The sequence below is a fragment of the Agelaius phoeniceus genome, chromosome 16, assembly GCF_051311805.1.
Source record: "Agelaius phoeniceus isolate bAgePho1 chromosome 16, bAgePho1.hap1, whole genome shotgun sequence".
NCBI classification, from domain to species: domain Eukaryota; kingdom Metazoa; phylum Chordata; class Aves; order Passeriformes; family Icteridae; genus Agelaius; species Agelaius phoeniceus.
Window position 1 is genome coordinate 5,734,069 of NC_135280.1, and position 9,270 is coordinate 5,743,338.

Consider the following 9,270-nt stretch of genomic DNA (forward strand, 5'->3'; position numbering starts at 1 on the left):
CAGTATTTTCCCACATGGAAAGCTCAGCTATGCCAGTGAGCTCTGAGTAGCTCCCAGCTCCTCCCTGTCTGCACTGCCCATATGGGCAGGGCAACGGCCGAGTTTGAAAAACAACATGTTGGCTCCGTTTGTTCCCTGTTCTTTTCCCCTTCACCACCAGTTCTCTCTCCACTTGATTTCTGAATAAATCAAATGCTGAAATGTAAATAGTATTTCTTATTTGATAATGTTTGAATTGTATCATTAAGTTATTATAGATAAAATATGTGCTTGACAAAGGCAGTGCTAACTGCAAAGCCTCGAAGGTACTTAGGCATAGGTCTATTAATAGCTGGGTTTCATAGCACCCAGCTCTCAGTGAAGATATCAGGTTTGCCATCTAAACACCACACTTAGAAATCACTCTGGGAAGATTTAGGGGCTTGGTTTGATTCACTGCTTGTCTGATGCTCTAAAATGAATTCTGACTCAGGAGGAGAAATCTCTACTCAATTTTTCAAACAACAAAACAAGCTTAACTGACTTAAAAAGAATTTGAAAGTCATCTTCAGAGATGACCCGCACCATTTGCAAAAATGGGCATCTAGAATTTACTATGAAACTGGATATTTTTAAAGTCTGACTTTACTTCAACAGCTTAATCTTAGTTATCCACCTCTTCAAAACAAATGATCAACCCAATTTATTTAGAAATATTCTACATCTGTATTACAAAACAGACACAGGGTAGGCAGAGGACATTGACTCACTCTAATTTGTTCACTTGTGTTTAACAGCACTCCACCTTTCATGTATAATCTTTGTTCTGACTTATGAAACTTCCATACACAACTGGAACAGAAAGAGACGTTAATAAAATATTTTGAAAATCTTAAATCACAAAACTTGGCAGAGAACCTGAGAGGTAAGCCCTGTACTTAGTTCCAGTTTGAACACTTCTGGGTGCCCAACACCTTTCTGCTTTAGGTACCACAGATCTGTCTGGACTCAGTTTCATGCAGACTTTTAGTCTCAGCTTTGTTGCAGATTACCAGGCCCAAACTCTAAAATGGCCTTTTTCCCTTTTGTAGAAGCCCATAAACATCTGGTTCTAATACTAAGGCATGTATAGTGCAAGAACCAAGGCTGGAGTTGTATACAAGCCCCAGTAATAGGAACACTTTGATAAGACAGCCCAGAGTGAATTACAGGGAAGCACACAGTTCCACTGGAATGCCTCAGCTTTCAGGCCAACTTCCATGCTCCTGCAGAGGAGACAGCTGGACTATTTGCCTTTTTTTGGGAAGCAGACACAACATCATCCTAAGCATCATCTCTCCCTTGCAATTAAACTGAATCTGTGTTACAATAAATCAGCACAGCAGAAGGGCTGGAGAAGACAGATTGAGACTCTGTCAGAACACAAGGAAGCTCAGGAACTCCTGTAATCAGTGCAGCAGAATTTACCTGCACACAAGGCCCTTGGCTGTCTCCAAAGGACTTTGAAGCTTCTGAATGACATGAGGCTGCACCACTAGTTCAAAAAAAAGCTTATCTGACACTCACAATCAACCAGGCTCAACAAAGTCCCAGCACCATGGCAGCAAGCATCTTGGCTTCCAGGAAAGATGATGAAATGCTCCACGAGAGGCCTTTTTTTTGCATAGGAGCATCACAAGGCAGGGGGAGCAGCACCAAACACTGACCGTGCACTACCAACACCTCACAGGGACAGACACAAACCCTCACTGATGGCTTTTGGAGTACACAGACTTTTATCAACATACTGTCCAGGCAGTTCCTCATGAAACCCTTTGTAACAGAGGAAGTGGTAAATTGTCATTTCACAAAAGGGACCCTGGCAGAGTAGAAATATTCACCAAAGTCTGTTAGACAATGAGAAAATTCCCAAGACAGCATGTCTTATTTTTTTTGTTACAAGGGATAAAAAAATGATACAATAAAGTCTTAGGTATTGGTAGCACTGCTTCAAATAGAACCTTTACTATCCTCATATTTTAAAGCCAAGTCAGTTTAAGTCACTATGACTTAACACATTTGATGCCACATATGTAAACAGATTTAGGCAAACTATCAATAACAATGAAAGTGGAACATGCAAACTCCATCAATTTCTGAGAGCAACCCATTTTTTACTTGTAATTTCAGTTATTTCATTCTATTATTCAGAATAACCAATAAAATCACTGGTTTTGGTTAAAGAACCAAAAGTATATATACTCCACAAAGGATGTTTCACCATAGCAAGTTAATTACTGGTTTAAACAGGCTGAAGAGCAAAGAGCTCCAAGCTAAATCAACATTTTATTAAAACACACATTCACAAAACATTATTCCTTTAAAAGAGCAACCCAAGAACAAAACCAAAAAAACCCACGAGTAACAACACCGATATTTGACACTAGACGTTACCATTGAGCATTATATCCCCAAACACAGGTGCACAACCCAGGTTCATCACAACACCGTACGTTCACACTGTGTACCTCTCGAAACGCGTTTTAAAGGGAGGGCTGACCAAAACCAGCCCCGCATTCAGGCGCGGTGAAAGCAGCAGCAGCAGCAGCGTGCCGGTTCATTGTTTACACGCAGGGCCCCGCAGAGCGGCTCAGAGCCCGGCCCGCTCGGGCCCGCTCGCACCGGGGCCTGGCCGGGCCCCGCGGCCCCGCTCCGCCATCCGCCGCGGCCCGGGCTCGGGGCGCGCTGCCCGGCGGGCGGCACACGCCGAGACATCGAGCCCAAAATGGCTCCCGGCCCCAACAAAGCCCGCCCGGCCCCCACGCTCCCCGTCACTCGCCGAGTTTGAATTCACTGGAGGCGGCGGCCCGGCCAACCCCGCCGCCTTAACCCCTGCGGCTCCGATCCCCAGCCCGCCGGCACACAACAAAAGGCGTGTTTTATTCCACCTCGCCCGTCACGCTCCCGAAACGCTTCACCTGCCCGATAAAACACCCCCGGTATTAGCGATCAAATTTAACCCCCATATCTTACTCTTCATTAGCGACACCTGAATGCCTAAACGTCCACGCCTTATAAGCACCAAATAACAAGCCAGTCAAGCACCGCAGATTTAAAGGTCTCTAAACACCACCACATTTCCTAATAGAGCAACGTAAAAAGCCTGCTAAGCTTGTCAGTAAAACCCTCCGTCCAGCTCACTCACGACGAAAAACACCCTGCAACTCACTTCCACAACACTGCTATGAAAATCAGCAACTAGTAATTCACCCCCATATGTAAAAGCAAGAATTAGACATTAAGATTCACTGGGAAAGTCAACAGAAGCATTAGGCTGGAATAGTCAGTTGCAAAGAAATGAAACAGAAACATTAAAAGAAATTAGCAAATCTTGAACTTCCTTTTTGCGTAATGTTAAACTGAAAACCAGATGGTGATATGGGAGGGCTGCAAATGCTGCAGAGACCCGGAATTTGCTGGCTAATATTTTCCTTCCCTATAATATATTATAAACAAAATATTTATAAAATGTATTTTATTTTAACATAGTATAATGTTAAATAAGGCAACGTAAAATAAGGAACGCAAAATAAGGTAAACCAAATACTTTTTCTTCCCCAGCAGATCTAAAACTTACTGGAACTGTCAGAAAACAGGTGCTGTCTCCAGTGTTCCTGACACTTCTACCCCTATGGTCACGGAAGGGCAGCCAAACGTGAACATGGCATGAGGAACTCAGCACTGTCACCTCAAAAGGAGCACAGCACTAAAATAGCACATTATGCTGTAAAAACACGAGCAGTCACTCACTCGGCGAGCGATGCCAAACTCTTCGACAGTAAACCCGTCTGTTAAACAACACTTTTTCCACAGAAGCAGCTGCCCTGAGGTGACAGCCGGGGGACAGCGAGGACAGGTCGGTCTACCTGTGCCAGAGCACGACACCCATCACAGCACGTTACCTTTGCACCAAGGCTCGGCAGCTGCGAGCGCCGGCACCACCGCGCACTTATCAGCTCTTTCACAATCAGGGCAAAAAGCTGCAGGTTACAGCTTCTTCTAAGAAGGAAACCTCCCAGGTGTCAGGCCCAGAGGGACAGTGGTAGCTGATGTTTCTCTCTCCTCCCAGCCAACAGCGCCGACCGACAGAACTCCGGGCTACCCAGGGGTCTGCGCCCGCCCCACGACTCCAGCCCGTGGCGCCTCACGCCCCGCTGCCTTCCCAGCGCCGCTGCCCGAGCCAGGGACACCGATCCCCCGCTCGGGGGAGGCCGCACACCCGAGACACCGCGCCCCGGGGGCTCCCACGCGGGCGGGCGGCCGCCACACGCGGCCCCGGCCCGGCGGGAAGCGGCGGCGGGCCGGGGCGGGGGCGGGCGGGGACGGGTGAGCGCGGGCGGGGGGCGGTTGGCAACGGCCGGGGCGGGCTGAGCCGCGCCGCCTCCAGCCCCGCGCTCCGGGGGCGGCCGGGGGAGCGCGGCCCGGCCCTGCGCGACGGGGAGAGCCGCGGCGGGGGTTACCTGGTGCCGGTGCAGCGAGGGAAAGGCAGAGCCGGCGGCGGCGACGACAGCGGCGGCGGCTGAGATTGCCCGGGCCCCGCCCGCTTTGCCGGGGCCGCCGGGAGCCCCCGCCCCGCCCGCGCGGCGCGTGCCGGCAGCGCCCCCTCAGCGCCCGCCCCGCGCGGCCCCTCACACACGGGCACGGGGCTCCTCCTCCTCCTCGGGCCCCTCACACACGGGCACGGGGCTCCTCCTCCTCGGGCCCCTCACACACGGGCACGGGGCTCCGCTCCACCTCCGCCGCCTCCTCCTCGGGCCCCTCACACACGGGCACGGGGCTCCTCCTCCTCCTCGGGCCCCTCACACGTGGGCACGGGGCTCTGCTCCGCCTCTGCCGCCTCCTCCTCCTCAGACCCCGCTCGGGGGCTGCCCCCGCCACGGCCACAGCCCGGCCGCCTCCTGCCTCGCCTTCCCCCTCCGCAAAATGGAGCTGTGGGAACCTCTGGAGCGAGCAGTGGAGAGGCGAGGAGTTAACTCAGATTTTCACTCTATTGCTTGACTCACTGACTTTCCCTCACAGTGTTTTCTCTGTTTCCTTCCTACCCGTCCTTTTTGGGATTTTCCTTCTCTTTGATTCGCCCTCCTCCGCCAAGACTTTGGCACAGCGCACCCGGTGGGACTGAAGCGCCTCGGCTCCGTGTGGTGCCCGACGGAATGTCACCATCGGGCCACAGAAACCTCCGGACAGCCACACGGAAAAGAAATCAGAGAATGCTTCGGCTTGCAACTGACCTTTAAGCCTATCTAGTTCCAACTCCCCTGCAATGAGCAAGGACACCTCCCACTACACCAGGTTCCTCCAAGCCCTGTCCAACCTGGCCTTGAACGCTTCCAGGAATGGGACTGGTTCTTGGCAGAGAAGAAACAAGCCCCATTGTTCAAACACTCGGGGAACGTATGCAAATACATTCCATGTAGAGCCTGTGCCTGAGTGACTTTTTTTAAGCCTTCAGTCTGCCTGAGACCACAGTTCTCTTGTGGGTCCAGCTGGCAGGGATGGTGCAATGTCAGTGAACAGAATAGGGAATTTGTCACTTGGGAAAGGCTAACCAGGCCATGAGTTGTTATTTACTTGTATGTGACAGAAATGACTCAGCTTGTTGTGAAAGACTGGCTAATAAATATGTAATTATTAAATAATCCAAATGTTTGGATACAAAATGAGAGAAGGCAGCTAATCCTTAAGAAACAGAAAATGCAAGATAAACACATTCACTTAAGGTATAAGCTGATATTGTTGTAGCACTGATTTTGGGCAATTCCTGTTTCTTTTAGAAGTGCTTTGCTCCAGCTACATGACAGTTTTAAGATGCTGCAGCCAAAGCTGAGCTGACCCCAGTGACACTTGGAAGCCAGTGTCTGGTTTGGTCCGATGTGCAGCTCTGCACCAGTCTCCTCCTCCCTGCATTTATGAATGTTTTGCAGAATCAGTTTTCTGGCCACTCCTTCTCTTTCTGTACTTACTCCATACCTGTTTTCCTGTCTTAAGAGTAGATAATATTTAAAGGCTTAAGATACTCAGGGCAAAATCACCTCTTAGTTTAAATCTCCTTGACATTCCTTGGTGGTGTGAGGCCAGGCCCTGTGAGGGGTGATTCCCACCCTGTTCCCCTGGAGCCCAGGCAGGGCAGGCAGCACTCAGCTCTGGCAGGACAAGGCATGTCGTTCTCCCAGGGCACTGCCAGCTTCCCAGGCTGCTCTAACTTGTCCTGAGCAGTTGTTTTTCCATCACAACCAGGCCAAGAGGCTGGCTGGAGAATGATGGCTGAAGCTCAGTTTTCCCTCCATTACTTGGCTATGAGAGGCAATAGAGCTTTTTTGAAGTTTCCATGATTTAAGGGGAACTTGGTCAGATGTCCTGGTTTTGTTAAAACAAATTGTGTACAGGGAGTTAATTTTTCCACATTTCAGAAGAAAGTGCTCTTAGGCAAACAAAATTTCCTTCAAGGTTTCTCAGCCTCAAACAAATTCTGAATGTAAAGTGGGCTGACAATTTTACTGGCTAAGTTGAAGTGTATAGAGAAAAATGGTCAGTAAGAAGAAAAATTGACCCTATTAAAAATGTTCCATTTTTGACATTGTAGAGGGCAGTTAAGAATTTAGAGAAAAAGAGCTTTCTTAACTGACACCAGGTATGGGGAAACTGCAATACAGGCTCAAACCAATCCAAGGATGATATTTCTCCCTTCCCTTCCCTTCCCTTCCCTTCCCTTCCCTTCCCTTCCCTTCCCTTCCCTTCCCTTCCCTTCCCTTCCCTTCCCTTCCCTTCCCTTCCCTTCCCTTCCCTTCCCTTCCCTTCCCTTCCCTTCCCTTCCCTTCCCTTCCCTTCCCTTCCCTTCCCTTCCCTTCCCTTCCCTTTTTTCCCACATTATTGCTCCTTTCCCACTATGATTCCCATTCCCAGTGCTCTCCTGCAGTCACACCTAGCAAAACTGTTGTGCTCCACATTCTGGTCCTTGCTATCAAAAGGGACAAACCCCACAGTGACTGAAGGTACAGACTGAATGTGGCAGAAACCAGTGCAGCAAGGTGTTTCTGACTGGTGGTACTGGGCATGGCACGCTGCTGCACAGGATGGGACTGGTGACCTTTGTGTCCATGGCTGGGCAGATCATCATATATATGTGGTAGTATGGAAATCACCTGAAATATCTGTAAATCTGATTTCCTGCTCATTAAAACAAAGGTTTCTCAGCACCTGCATCCCTCTATGGTTAAGCTCAGCGGGGCCCTTTCCCCACACCCCTCAGCCAAAGGCAGTGGCTGCTGCATCCAGAGCAGTTGGGTTATCAGGTGAAGGGGGATGCAGAGCCCTTCAGATCAGTTTTGCCTCTGGATCTCCGTGGTCCTGCCTTACAGGGGATTTCAGACATTAACAAGAAAAGCTGATTACACCCAAGGCAGGCGGGCAGAGCAGCCGCTCTCCTCACAGCTCTCATCTGCTGCTCCAGCTCAGCTCCTGCTTCTCTGGGGGATTGATCCCAGTAAATGGACACAAGCTTGTTAACTGTAATTTTTGTTGATCCTTCAGATGCCTAATAATGAAGATTTTTTCCCTTATTTTTCTTTCTCTCATTTTAAAACATGGTTAGAGCTTCACATGGAGGGCTGAGACACAGAGAGTCCATGATGTATCCTGTAGACCAGCTCTGATCCACTCTTCTAACAAACAGTTGCTCACCTTCCCTTGCAGGGATCCTAACACAGATTCTGCAAAGGGAACAGAGGCTTGGCTGCTCTCAAGCCAGCAGTTGGCTTTCCAAAGCCAAGATGTTACTTTATTTTTGGGGCAGTGCTCTGGTATGTTTGTGTGGTGCAGACAAGGGGCTTCCCCCAGCAAGATAAAATCTGTGCAACAGCCCATCAGAACTCTAACCTTTCTATATAGAACTATTATAGTACAATTTATTTACAATAAATAAATAAATAAAATAACTTCTACCGTAATGACATAAATACCTATTATGGTTATACTGTACTAACACTGGATAGTTTTATCATAGTACTATGTAGTAAAACAGTACTATGGACTATACTAATTCTTTCTGGTTACTCCTGTTTTTAACTTATTATACCTTAATATCTAAGTTTCTCTGTGTAAAGATTAGGTTAGATTAGAGCTGTGATCTGTTATTACAGCCTGTAATAACTTTGCAGTTAGAGCTGGAGGTCAGTGTCTGGGAGCAGGCTGCTGACACAAGCAGAGAGGTGCATTAGGGCACCTTCCTGCAGGCTCACATGACCCTGCAGGGCTGGACACCTGCAGAGTGTCTGCAATCTGCCAGAGTGTTCCTGGAAATCTGCACATTGCCTGGATGGACCCACATGGAGGGGAAGTGGATGGATCTAGAACATACCTAACCACCAGCCTCTCCTAAAATGCTCTCTGATGTAGACCCTGTCTCAAAGTTTAGTTATCTCATTTGTCAGTGCCCTCTCAATGTCTAATTAATTCAATCTATGTAAGGTAGTTAACAAATATATAAAAGATTCTATATTCAGTTAGACAAACGCATGCACTTACCTAAAAACCTCTGTTTTGCTGAGAATCCAAGTCCCAGGATCCTCCACAGCAGGTCTGCTGGCTTACAAGGACGAAGACAGAGGCCCAACTGCTCCTCACAGGAAGGGCAGGGCTAAAGGCTGCTTATCTAAAGTGCCTGAGAGTTTGAGATAACAGCTCTGCTCCCCAAAATTGCCTTAGCTTAAAAAGTGACGTAATGTGTATGGTGCTAGTGACATTCTGTAATGTGCACTAACTAAATGTAGAAAATATAAGAGCTGATGTGGCCAAACAAGGATAAAACCCCAAAACATTTTAGTTGAGTTCCTACTGATCCAGTAAGAGATTGAAGATGAAAATTGAGGCTCAAAGAAAATGACCTTAAAATCCAGACTCATAAACCATCCACAGGAGACTCAACAACAGAAAATTTTTATAAAGGGATTTAAGAAATTTGGGTTATAGAAGTTGAAATACAGTAAATTACAAGCAAGGTTAGCACATTGTCAAGTCCTACACCCAGAAGACCTAATAAAAGGATGTGTGGCAGATGCCCAGTTTGTCACACACACACACAAACAAGATCAAGCTGGTGTTTAGCATGTCTCTAGAAGGACTATTAGAATATTCATTTTAACAAGCTCTCCTGGCTCTGAAGAAAAAGCTGGTTTGTTGGATAATGTGGAGATTTTTCTTTGTGAGGCATCCCACAATGGACTGCTCTGAAAGATAACAAAATGTTCAACATAT

At 48.0% G+C, this 9,270-nt stretch overlaps 1 protein-coding gene across 8 annotated transcripts in view; it reads right to left on the reverse strand.

Moving 5' to 3' along the window:
- SUN1 (Sad1 and UNC84 domain containing 1) overlaps positions 1-8,637 on the reverse strand; it is a 33,129-nt gene extending 24,492 nt beyond the window's left edge. For 4 of the 8 annotated variants that reach the window (XM_077187188.1, XM_077187186.1, XM_077187185.1 and 1 more), the window contains exon 1: positions 4,479-4,636. The gene's annotated coding sequence lies outside the window, so the exon portion shown is untranslated. Of the gene's footprint in view, positions 1-2,486; positions 2,763-3,920; positions 4,244-4,478; positions 4,637-8,541 lie in introns of those variants that run through there. The other 4 variants (XM_054643576.2, XM_077187189.1, XM_054643577.2 and 1 more) reach the window with 4 other exon arrangements.
- Positions 8,638-9,270: the final 633 nt, after the last annotated feature.